The following is a 13,784-nucleotide window of genomic DNA, read 5'->3' as shown; positions in this document are numbered from 1 at the left end:
GACTCTCTGGGTTTCTTGGACTTGGGTGATTATTTCCTTCCCCATTTTAGGGAAGTTTTCAACTCTTATGTCCTCAAGTATTTTCTCATGGTCTTTCTTTTTGTCTTCTTCTTCTGGTACCCCTATGATTCGAATGTTGTAGCGTTTAATATTGTCCTGGAGGTCTCTGAGATTGTCCTCATTTCTTTTAATTCGTTTTTCTTTTATCCTCTCTGGTTCATTTATTTCGACCATTCTATCTTCTAATTCACTAATCCTATCTTCTGCCTCTGTTATTCTACTATTTGTTGCCTCCAAGTGTTTTTATTTCATTTATTGCATTATTCATTATATATTGACTCTTTTTTATTTATTCTAGGTCCTTGTTAAACCTTCCTTGCATCTTCTCAATCCTTGTCTCCAGGCTATTTATCTGTGATTCCATTTTGATTTCAAGATTTTGGATCAGCTTCACTATCATTATTCGGAATTCTTTATCAGGTAGATTCCCTATCTCTTCCTCTTTTGTTTGGTTTAGTGGGCATTTATCCTGTTCCTTTATCTGCTGGGTATTCCTCTGTCTCTTCATCTTGTTTAAATTGCTGAGTTTGGGGTGTCCTTTCTATATTCTGGCAGTTTGTGGAGTTCTCTTTATTGTGGCATTTCCTTGCTGTGTGTGGGTTTTTACAGGTGGCTTGTCAAGGTTTCCTGGTTAGGGAAGCTTGTGTCTGTGTTCTGGTGGGTGGAGCTGTACTTCTTCTCTCTGGAGTGCAATGAAGTGTCCAGTAATGAGTTATGAGATGTCTATGGTTTTGGGGTGACTTTGGGCGGCCTGTATCTTGGAGCTCAGGGCTGTGTTCCTGTGTTGCTGGAGAATTTGCTTGGTATGTCTTGCCCTGGAACTTGTTGGCCCTTGTGTGGTGCTTGGTTTCAGTGTAGGTATGGAGGCATTTGATGAGCTCCTGTCAATTACTCTTACCTGGAGTCAGGAGTTCCCTGGAGTCAGGGTTTGTACTTAAGCCTCCTGCTTCCAGTTCTCGGTCTTATTTTTACAGTAGTTTCAAAACTTCTTCTATATAGCACCATTGATAAAACAGCTACATTAAAGATGAAAAGTTTCTCCACCATGAGGTTTACCCAGAGAGGTTCACAGCATTACATGGAGAAGAGAAGAGGGAGTAGGAAGTTAGAGGCGACCCGAATGAGATGAAGTGGAATCAATAGAGGAGAGAGTGGGCTAACCAGTAATCACTTCCTTATGTGCAATCCACAACTGGATCGCTCAGAGATGTTCACGGAGTTATACAGAGAAGAGAAGAAGGAGGAAGGAGACAGAGGTGGCCAGGAGGATAAAAGGGGGGAATGAAAAGGAGGGAGACAGATCCAGCCAGTAATCAGTTCCCTAAGTGTTCTCCACCGTCTGAAACACACAGAAATTCACAGAGTTGGGTAGAGTAGAGACGGGTTAGGGAGGAGACACAGGCGATCTGGTGGAGAAAAAGGAGAGTACAAAGGGATAGAGAGCAGTCAAGCCAGTAATCTCGCTCCCTAGTGAAAACTGGGTACTTAAGATTGGGTTCTTAAAGGTACAAAATTGGTAACAAATATATAAAAGCAAAAATTAAAAATCTAGAGTAGAGTTTGGAATTTCAAAAATACAATGTTAAAGAAAAGAAGAAGGAAAAGAAAGAAAGAGAAAAAACAAACAAAAACAAACAAAGTCGCAAAAATTATAAAGAAAATACAGGTACAAAATTGATAACAAATACTAAAAAGCATAAATTAAAAATCTAGAGTAGAGTTTGGAATTTCAGATATACAATGTTATATAAAAGAAGAGAAAGAAAGAGAGAGGGAAAAAAAAGTCACAAAAATTATTTTTAAAAAAATAGGTACAAAATTGATAACAAATACCGAAAAGCTAAAATTAAAAATCTAGAGTAGAGATTGGAATTTCAAAAATACAATGTTAAAGAAAATAAGAATAACAACAACAAAAAAAGGTCACAAAAATTATAAAAAATATATATATGAAGTTTGTTTTAAAAAAATAGGGTCTTTTTTTTTTGCAAAGTAATAGTAGGTTATAAAAGTGAAAATTAAAGTAATAATAGAGGGCTTAAAATTTTTTTTAATTAAAAAAAAAGAAAGAAAGTATGATCGTAAAAATAGTAAAAATATATCTAGGACTTTCTCTGGTTTTGTTGTGGGTATTGTGGGGTCAGTTCATTTTCGGCTAGTTCCTTGGTCCGATTTATATTTCTCAAGATCTATAGGCCTCTTCCTATGTAGTCGGTACTAACCACAGGGTTTTAATCTATTGCCTGTAGCTTCCAAGGCGGTTCCCTCTGTTATAGCTTCTACTGTTTGCTGGTCTCTTCAGTGTCTGGTTTCCGCCCTGACATAAAGGAGATGGTGGTGGACACTTTTTTTGTTTAGGCTGACTTGTTCAGTCGCGCTGTGGGGAGGGAGGGACACTGCAAACAAATAACACTAGCATGTGCTCGCAGTGCCTCAGCCACACTGAGTCTGCCCCCGCTTACGGTGCATGTAGCCTCCCTGCCCACACTGCTCAGGCTCTAGGTTGCTCTGCCGGGAACCATCCGTGGCTGGCCCTGGGCTGCTTTCACTTCCAAGGTCCAAGCCGCTCAGGTTCAGGCACTCCGGTAGTCCTCAGAGGCGCAGACTCGGTTGGACCTGCGTTTTGTGCCCTTCCCAGGTCCGAGCAGCTCAGGTGATGAGGTGTTTGGCGAGTGTGATTGCTGCGACTTATCACCTCCCTGCCACTCGGTTATCTAGGTGTACAACCAACACACCTTCTCAGGAGGATTTTGACTGTCCAGAACCCCAAGAAGTTTTAGTTAGCAAAGAAGCCTGCTTACAGTTTTGTAGATAATGTCTCTCTGGTGCTGTGATTGCCCCCTTCTGGCTCTGGCTGCCTGTCACTGGAGGGGGATGGTCTGCAGCCGGCTGTCTCTGTTCAGTCCTTTGTTCCGTGTGTGAGCCTGGTGGTGTCTTAGGCTGGCTTTTTGCGTGGTAGATATCCCACAGTCTGGTTTGCTAGCCCAAATTATTTCGCTCAGATAGCACTCAGGGTATTCAGGCCATATCCTTACTCTAAGCGATGCAGCCCACAGTGCACCTCCCTGCCCAGCCCCCGCTTGCTAGTGGCATGTGCAGGCGTCTGCGCTGCTTCTCCGCTGGGGGAGTTACTGTAGGCCTCACAATCTGCGGGTTTTAATTGTTTATTTTTCCTCCCTGTTACATTGCCCTCTGTGCTTCCAAGGCTCGGCACAGATTTGGCAGTGAGAAGGTTTCCCGGTGTTTGGAAACTTCTCTCTTTTTAAGACTCCCTTCCCGGGATGGAACTTTGTCCCTCCCTCTTTTGTCTCTTTTTTTGTCTTTTATATTTTTTCCTACCACCTTTCGAAGACTTGGGTTGCTTTTCTGGGTGCCTGATGTCCTCTGCCGGCATTCAGAAGTTGTTTTGTGGAATTTACTCAGCGTTTAAATGTTCTTTTGATGAATTTGTGGGGGAGAAAGTGTTCTCCCCATCCTACTCCTCTGCCGTCTTAGCTCACAACCCCTAATATGTTTTTCATTGTCATCTATCATTCTTTATCACACTGAAAGAGAGTAGATAAGGTTTTGTTAGTCATTTGATTTTACTTACAATTCTAAATGAGACCTCACTTGAAAGAAAAGGACAGAGATTATCTCAAGGTTCTTTCTCTTAGATCTTATTTGATCTAAGATATTCAGTGGTTTTCTAGTGTTTACACATACTTGCAGAATGGAAATCCAATATATGAGCAGTTATTAATTTATTCTACGTTTTGTCAAGTATGTTGGCTATCACAGAACAATGACCCTCAAAGACACATTTTATAAGGAAGGCTGAGTGCCAAAGAATTGATGCTTTTAAACTGTGGTGTTGGAGAAAACTCTTGAGAGTACTTTGGACTGCAAGATCAAACCAGTCAACCCTAAAGAAAATCAATCCTGAATATTCATTGGAGGGACTGATGCAGAAGCTAAAGCTCCAATAAATTGGCCACCTGATGCGAAGAGCAGACTAATTAGAAAAGACCCTGATGCTGGGAAAGACTGAGGGCAGGAGGAGAAGGGGAAAACAGAGGATGAGGTGGTTGGATGGCATCACCAATTCTATGGACATGAATTTGAACAAGCTCTGGTAGATGATGAAGAACAGGGAAGCCTGGCATGCTGCAGTCCATGAGCTCACAAAGAGTTGGACACAACTGAGCGACTGAATAGCAACAACAATATACTTATATATGTGACAACCTTGTGTGTGCATGCTAAGTCACTTCAGTTGTGTCTGATTGTGCCGCCCTATGGACTGTAGCCAGCCAGGCTCCTCTATCCATGGGATTATCCTGGCAAGAATACTGAAATGGGTTGCCATGCCCTTCTCCAAGGTATCTGCCCAATCCAAGGATCAAACCCATGTCTCCTGCAGCTCCTGCACTTCAGGCAGATTCTTTACTGTTGAGCCACTGGGGAAGGCCATGTATGACAACCTTAATCATTCTAAATATAATTACTTCAATGAATCCACCTAGAAAAGTTCACATCTGTGTTATTGCATGCACATACACCAACTCTTTTTATCTATGTATCTATCATCTATCTAAATGCTTTAAACACAAAATATAAGTGTACATATATGAATATGTATATCTTTTGTATATAAAGCTTATTATGGCAAAGCTCAATCATCTTCCTTTTTGAAATTTCAACATCATCTCTCTAAAAGTTTGTTTCATAATTTATATTTTTTCCAACTCTTCCCTTAGACCATATGTTCACCTTCTCTTTATATTTCAATTCTATTATTCTATTTCCATACATGTTTTCTGTACTAATTATATGATAGTGAAATAAGCTTACATGCTTTCACGTCACAGCTAAAGAAATAGTTTATTGATATAAAGGTTCCATATAGCAAAACACTATTCCAAAAAACAATTATACATATGATACTTATATAAATATAAATATGCAGATACCTTTAAAAGAAGAAAAGAAAGAGAAGGTGTCTATCATTATTCCCTGAATATTCTTTTCCAGCAAAGAATCCATAGCTATTAATACAACCCAGATGCACAGTGAAGACATATTCACTTTTCACTTTCCCCGAATCAGGCTATTAATCTTGGAAAGGTTTTGCACATATTATTGACCTTCCCATCCTTCATTGTCAGTTGAATTCAGTCCACAAAAGCAATATTCTCCTAAAGTACAACACACGGACAAGCATGTATACCTAAGTAAATGAATATCTGTTTTCATGTTTCTAAATAATAAAATTGTGTGTGCTTAATTTTTCAGAATTATAAGTGATTTTTGCTGGAAATAGTACAATGCAAAGTAGTAATAAAAGATTATCTTGCTAACACAGATACTTATAATTTACAAAGCATTGGTAGTATTTGCACACATTCATTGTGTTTTAAAAACACGTGTTACAGATACAGATTTTTGGCAAGCTATTACTACTGAATGTGGTAACTAGTTTAGATATGGTTTGTTAGTTGCCAAGCCAAAGATAAAATAATTTATGAAGATGCCCACTGACATTTTTAGCTTGTGGAACTTCAGTACCTACCAAAAAAGCCATAATGCTCCAAGATATCACTCTTATTTGCCCTTCTCTGTAAAAGGAGAGAGATCCAGTCATACCAGTTTGATATATCAATATTTTTAAGTGTTGTCTCCCCCCCCCCCCCGTTAGTTATCTCTTCTCTCTAAAATTTGTTTTTTTAATTAGACAGGAAGGAGGGAAAAAAGAGAGGATTTCTTAATTTCTGTCTCAAACTTTTCAACATATAATAGTTTCAGGATTTATCCAACTTCTGCCTAGAAATTTTCCTGGAATTTTGTTGTTCTCTTTTTTTTAACCTCCCCTGTATTCAGTCATTTCCATTAGATTTTAGTAGGTTATGATGGCTGTATTATCTGAGAATCTTGGTGATTTATTGTTTACTTGGTTCTCAATAAGAGTTGGTTTTTCCTTCTTCACTTTATTATCAGAATTGGTCACATGTCATCTGGTTGTTTTCTCCCAAGGAGAAAGTGGTACTGCACCTCCCTATCCATGTGGAAATAGCTAGCTCCATATAAATGTGAACAAAACTGACATATATTTTTATGGGAATAAACTTTAAAAGCAACTGTTCAAGCTTCATCATATTTTCTAACTCTGAGTACTGGTGACAGGTCATATTTCTGCAATTATCTGTTGCCTGTCTATATGAAGGATTATTATACATACATGGAATTTTGAAATTATATAACTACAGAAATAGCACACACAACTAATAATTGTTATTTTCCTTGTCCAGAATGAATACAAATTTATTGTTTGTTATTTTGATTACCTGAATAGCACAAGCTTATTGTAATAAATTGCACAATTTCAATAAAACAAAGGGGAAAATAGAATGATTTACTCTGTGATTTCCATAATTAATAACGATGATTATTTTTGTATTGACCATTCTAATATGTGTATGTATGTAAGGTTTAAGATGTACATTACTCGTGCTTTTATAGCAGATACTTACTTTTACAAAAATTTAAATCCTTTCCCTTTTCCCCTAGCTTTCCTATCACCACTATCATCTCTAGGAAAATATATTAAAAAGTCATGACTTATGAATATTCCCATCACTTTTTCCAAACTAATCTTATTATATATAAAGATTTAAATAATATCTTTTGTTTTATCAACTCAATAAATCATATTATGGATTTAATCTGATATACACATAAATGATATCTAATAATTACTAATATCATTGTACAACATCATTTATTAAACTACATTCCCAATGAGAGGTACTTTTCACTCTAAGAAATTATTTCTCTGTAGAATAATTGCTAGGCCAAACTATACATAACATTGTAATTAATGTCCAATACTAACCTGGTTTTAAAAATTTCTGTGACAACTCTATGGAACTGAATAATATGCTTTCAAATAAATGATATAAGTGAGTCTGTATTACAACTGGGCCTATTATAGCAATTCTTGTCTAAAGTTCTTACTAAAAGAGAACATTTCACAATAAGGTTATAGAATTCCCAAGTGAATGATTTGCTATTTGTTGACCCATACACAACTGTATAACTGGATACAGAAAGGTTTCTCAGTGTTATAAGTAATTTTTGCTTTGGTAATAACTACCACTTTATAGACAGATAAATTGAGTTTAAGATAAATATTGAAAATTTATAATAAATACATAAGAAATCAACTTATTTTATTTTATTTTATTTTTAAACTTTACAATATTGTATTAGTTTTGCCAAATATCAAAATGAATCCACCACAGGTATACCTGTGTTCCCCATCCTGAACCCTCCTCCCTCCTCCCTCCCCATACCCTCCCTCTGGGTCGTCCCAGTGCACCAGCCCCAAGCATCCAGAATCGTGCATTGAACCTGGACTGGCGACTCGTTTCATACATGATATTATACGTTTCAATGCTATTCTCCCAAATCTCCCCACCCTCTCCCTCTCCCACAGAGTCCATAAGACTGATCTATACATCAGTGTCTCTTTTGCTGTCTCATACACAGGGTTATTGTTACCATCTTTCTAAATTCCATATATATGCGTTAGTATACTGTATTGGTGTTTTTCTTTCTGGCTTACTTCACTCTGTATAATAGGTTCCAGTTTCATCCATCTCATTCGAACTGATTCAAATGTATTCTTTTTAATGGCTGAGTAATACTCCATTGTGTATATGTACCACTGCTGGGCATACACACTGAGGAAACCAGAAGGGAAAGAGACACGTGTACCCCAATGTTCATCGCAGCACTGTTTATAATAGCCAGGACATGGAAGAAACCTAGATGCCCATCAGCAGATGAATGGATAAGAAATCAACTTCTGAAATACAACTTATTTTTTCAATGAACTAAGGTATTTGCATGGCCATTACCTCAGTGCCATCATGACATCCTTGTTCCTTAGACTGTATATCATGGGGTTAAACACAGGTGTCACAATTGTGTAGAAGAGGGAAAGCACTTTGTCAGTTCCTGCTGAGCCCTGGGTCTTGGGTCTTTAATATGTGACAATGGCTGATGCAAAGAACAATGCCACAACCATATGATGAGTGGAGCAGGTGGAAAAAGCTTTGCCCCAACTTGTGGCTGATGTCAATGTAAGGATTGTGGAGATGATTTTGCCGTAGGAGACAAGTATCACCAGAAATGGAACCAAAACAAACAGCGCAGCAACTGTGAAGACCAACATTCCATTCAGAAAAGTGTCCCCATAGGCCAGCTTGAGTATGGGAGGGATGTCACAGAAGAAGTGGTTGATGAGGTTAGAACCACAAAAGGGCAGAGAGAAAATCTGGGATGTCTGGCCTATTTGGATTGGGATTCCACTGATTCGGGAGCCAGCCATTAGCTGGATACACACATTGTAGTTCATGACTAGAAGATAGTGCAGAGGGTTACAAATGGCCACGTAGTGATCATAGGCCATCACAGCCAGAAGGAATCACTCTGTGGCCCCAAGTATAAGGATGAAGCACATTTGTGTGGCACAAGCAACTAAAGAAGTCATTCTTTGTGTCCAAAGACTCGTCACCATTCTGGGGAGTGTAACAGACACATAGCAGATTTCCAAAAGGGAAAAATTGCCAAGGAAAAAAAAAAACATGGGGGTCTGGAGACCAGGTCTAGTTTTGTCATCAGAAATGTGATGCCATTGCCCATCAAGGTAATTATATAGATGAGTAAGAACAGTCCAAATAAAAACCTCTGGAGATGAGAAACATCAGCAAAGTCCAGGAGAACAAACTCCATCAGTTTACCAAGATTACCTTCTGGTGCTTTTTCTTGGTGTTGCATCTGTGAAAAAGTGGAAATGTATTATCTGCTTTTTATTTTTACCATCAGGCATCAGTGCCTGTTTTATAAATTGCATGAGGATATCCAGATTGATTTCCATGATCAATGCAATTGTTTCTTTTTTTTTTTTTTTCAAATCATAAAATTATTTTTATTAAAAAAATTTTTGTATTATATTTGAGTATAGTTGATTAACAATGTTATATTAGTTTCACATGTACATCAAAGTGATTCAATTATACATACACATGCATCTATTCTTTTCTTAAGTTCTTTCCCCATTTAGGTTATTGCAGAATACCGAGCAGAGTTCTAATGCTATACAGAAGGTCCTTATTGGTTATGTATTTCAAATAGAGCCATGTATTCATGTCAGTCTCTATCTCCCAATCTATCCCCCCAACCTCTCCCACCTGATAACTATAGCTTGTTCTCTGAGCATGTTTTTGTTTCATAAATAAGTTCATTTGTACCTTATTTTTTTATTTGGCATATAAGTGATGTCATACAATATTTGTCTTTCTCTGTATGACATCAGTTAGTATGATAATGTCCAGGTCTATCCACGTTGCTGCAAATGACATTATTTAATTCTTTTTAATGGCTGAGTAATATTTCATTGTATATATGTACCTCATCTTTTGTTTCCATTTCTCTGTCAATGGACATTAAGATTGCTTCTATGTTTTGGCTATTGTAAATAGTGCTGCAATGAATATTGGGGTGCATGTATACTTTTAGAGCATGTTTTTCTCCAGATATTTGCCCAGCAGTGGGGTTACTGAATCATATGGTAGCTCTATTTTTAGTTTTTTTTTTTTTTAATTGAACCTCCATAGTGGCTGTACCAATTTACATTCCTAACAACAGTGTAAGAAGGTCTCCTTTTCTTCACACCCTGTCCAGCATTTACTGTTTGTGGACTTTTTGATGATGGCCATTCTGACCAGTCTGAGGTGACATCTCATCATAGTTTTGATTTGAATTTCTCTGATATAGAGATAATAAGTATATTTTCATGTGCCTTTGGCCATCTGTATACCCTCTTTGGAGAAATGTCTATTTAGGCCTTCTGCCCATTTTTTGATTGGGTTGTCTTTTTTATATGAGCTGTTTCAGAGGTTAATTCCTTGTCAGTCACATTGTTTGCAAATATTTTCTTCCAATTTATGGGTTATCTTTTGTTTACAGTTTCCTTTGCTGTGAAAAAAAAAAAAGCTTTTGAGTTTAATTAGGTCCCATTTGTTCATTTTTTATTTCCATTACTCTAGGAGACAGATCCAAAAAGATATTGCTACAATTTATGTCAGAGAGTGTTCTAACAAAAAGCCCAAATGCCAAAGCAATCTTATGAAAGAAAAATTAAGCTGTAGGAATCACACTCCTTGACTTCATATTATACTACAAAGCTACAGTCATCAAAAAGTGCAATTGTTTCTAATTTAAGAATTTTATTATTTATGCATTTCTCCTTTCTCAGTTTATAATCCATGTGTTATTACCATACACTCTCCTTTGAAATATCTTTTAGGGCATTCTTTTTGAATACAGTCCAAAGTCAAAAATGTTAAAGTGTTAGTTGTTCAGTTGTGTCTGACTCTCTGATCTCATGGACTGTAGCCTGCCCGGCTTCACTCTCCATGGGATTTCCTAGGCAAGAATACTGGAGTGGGTTGCCATTCCCTTCTCCAGGGGATCTTCCCCACCCAGGGGTCAAACTTGGGTCTCCTGCATTGCAGGTGGATTCTTTATCAGCTGAGCCACCAGAGAAGCCCCAAACTCCCTGATCAGCACAGGCATTGGACAAGTTGATAATCATTGAAGATAGACTCACACTGTTGCTATGTGATCTCAGTTTTAAATACTTACATTATTATGTGGCCGTGTCTCATGGCTTGTGGGATCTTAGTACCCCAACCAGAGAGTGAACCTCAGGCTCATGGCAGTGAAAGTACAGAGTCCTAATCATTGGACTTCTAGGGAATTCCCTTAATATTTAACATTTTTTGGCAATTTTATTGTATTTCTCTATAACTTTTCTTTATATACTTCAGTAGAACAATTAATATAACATAAATTATCTTCCTTATATATTTTCAACTACATATTTCAACTTTTCATTTCCCTCCCATCACTTGATCTTGATCATACATGTTCTTATATACAATTCACATTGTTAGGCAGTTTACGAAAAAATATGAGAGAATTTTTTTTTTATTGTACATAGGGGAATAAAATACATATATTTCAGTAAGATACTATGTGGGGGCTATCAGAGGGTTTTATTCTAGAAAAGTTTTGTGGGAATAGATACAGATAGAAGCAATTAAGAGGATCACTCTGGGAAAACAGGGGTCACCTAGAATGTGTTCACTAGCTGTGTAAGATACTTCCTATTATGCTTTACCCTGTGTTCTGTGTGCATCTCTAAGTCTTTCTTGTTCCTCAGAAAATAATAATAATAATAATTCGATAACAGTTTCTAAACTCACTTTTATTGAGCTAGGACACTGAGATTTAGCAATGATGGGATACATTGATCATTTGCACATTGGTTCTGTAATTGCAAATCAGTTCCTAGTTTTTAAGTCATACTTAAGTTTGAATCCTAACTCTGTTATTTATCATCTATTATATTAATTGTTTAAATTTTCTGTTTACTTTCTTATTTGAGATAATTAAATATGATATTATTGATAAAATCACTTTTAATATGTTTAAGTTATGGCCCTATAACTATAACTGTTAATATGGTATAATGTTCTTAAATCTTTAGTTGCCAGGGTTGTAACACACTTCCTTAAAAAATTGTTTTTGGTAGAGTTATTGAGTTACTTGCTGATGATTACATTTTTTCCATTTTTTCCCTTTCATCAGAGCCAGGAGTAGAATATGGTCCTACCTAAATAAGGAATGAAACCCCTCTAGTACAGAATCTAAAAGCATGCACTCAGTTTCAGGGCTGACTCTACATTGCACCATTGTTAAAGTGACTGCCTTCTTAAATATTACACTCCAGGCATCACTTGACTCAACATGACTCGCAGCCCTGCTTCATTTCCCCATCCTTCATGTTTCAAGTTTTTCCATGCAAGCATAGTCTAAAAATAGTGTCATGGATAAAAAATACAATCCTGACAAAATAGCTTGCAATCGAATCACGGCTTCACTTGCCAGCTGTGTGACAGTGCAAACTGCTTAATCTCCCTGTGACATAGATCACTTGGCTGTAAAACTGACTAATAGTTGTGCTAACATGTAGGATTGCTATATGAATTAATTCATTTAATACATGTAAAGCAAATTAAAGATGTTTTGGCATTCATAGAAAGTCTATTTAAAAGCTAGCTATTATTTTTGTCATTAAAAACTAAATTTTATTCTAAATTTCAGTCTCTGTTTTACCACTATGAAAAACTGCTCTGTAATTTACCTTGACTTTGTATCACATGGTTAATGAGGGAATGAAATAAGATTTTTTTCTTTTTTTATTTTATTTTATTTTAAAACTTTACATAATTGTATTAGTTTTGCCAAATATCAAAATGAATCCGCCACAGGTATACATGTGTTCCCCATCCTAAAACAATCATCAGAGTGTTATAAAAATCCCAGACTCTTAGATGTGAATTCTCCAAGAATTTTATGCTAATAATTTCAATAATATTATCATTTCTACTCTGTAGAACTAATGGGAGAACACACACAACTTTGTAGCACACAGTGTTGCAATTTGGCTAATTTATTTCATTTACCTTTTATTTTCCCACCAATATTACATGATCTGGGATATAAGGACTGAGACTATTTTCCTACTTAGGAACAATAAAGAACCTAGAAAATGCTTGTTTACTTAATATAGTGTTCATTATTTGATCCTGAAATTGAGAAAAGAAACAGACACTTTTAAATTTGTCAGTCTGAAAAGGGAGAAAAGATTAATATACAAAAGAATAAAATTTTAATCTTTATCATTTTATGAATACAAACATTTAGTATGAGCAATTTCACTTATTACTTGAAAAAAATTATTCCCAGTGCTAAATAAAACATAGTTTTTAATTGTACAGATATGACATTTTGGTGATCAAATCTTGTACGACATGTTTGAATTTTTCGAGAGTCTCAGTTCAGTTCAGTCGCTCAGTTGTGTCCTACTCTTTACGACGCCATGAATCAGAGCATGCCAGGTCTCCCTGTCCATCACCAACTCCCGGAGTTCAATCAGACTCACGTCCATCGAGTCAGTGATGCCATCCAGCCATCTCATCCTCTGTCGTCCCCTTCTCCTCCTGCCCCCAAACCCTCCCAGCATCAGAGACTTTTCCAATGAGGCAGCTCTTCACATGAGGTGGCCAAAGTACTGGAGTTTCAGCTTTAGCATCATTCCTTCCAAAGAAATCCCAGGGCTGATCTCCTTCAGAATGGAATGATTGGATCTCCTTGCAGTCCAAGGAACTCTCAAGAGTCTTCTCCAACACTACAGTTCAAAAGCATCAATTCTTCGGCACTCAGCCTTCTTCACAGTCCAACTCTTACATCCATACATGACCGCAGGAAAAAACATAGCCTTGACTAGACGGACCTTTGTTGGCAAAGTAATGTCTCTGTTTTAGAATATGCTATCTAAGTTGGTCATAATTTTCCTTCCAAGGAGTAAGCGTCTTTTAATTTCATGGCTGCAGTCACCAGCTGCAGTGATTTTGGAGCCCAAGAAAATAAAGTCTGACACTGTTTCCACTGTTTCCCCAACTATTTCCCATGAAGTGATGGGACCGGATGCCATGATCTTCGTTTTCTGAATGTTGAGATTTAAGCCAACTTTTTCACTCTCCTCTTTCACTTTCATCAAGAGGCTTCTGAGTTCCTCTTCACTTTCTGCCATAAGGGTGGTGTCATCTGCA

General features: G+C 37.0%; 1 pseudogene; it reads right to left on the bottom strand.

Moving 5' to 3' along the window:
• Positions 1-7,954: 7,954 nt before the first annotated feature.
• Positions 7,955-8,883, bottom strand: LOC113884447 (annotated as a pseudogene).
• Positions 8,884-13,784: the final 4,901 nt, after the last annotated feature.

This window comes from Bos indicus x Bos taurus, chromosome 26, assembly GCF_003369695.1.
Source record: "Bos indicus x Bos taurus breed Angus x Brahman F1 hybrid chromosome 26, Bos_hybrid_MaternalHap_v2.0, whole genome shotgun sequence".
NCBI classification, from domain to species: Eukaryota; Metazoa; Chordata; class Mammalia; order Artiodactyla; family Bovidae; genus Bos; species Bos indicus x Bos taurus.
Note: the sequence above shows the minus strand (reverse complement) of the source record. Positions and strands in the feature narration are given on the sequence as shown.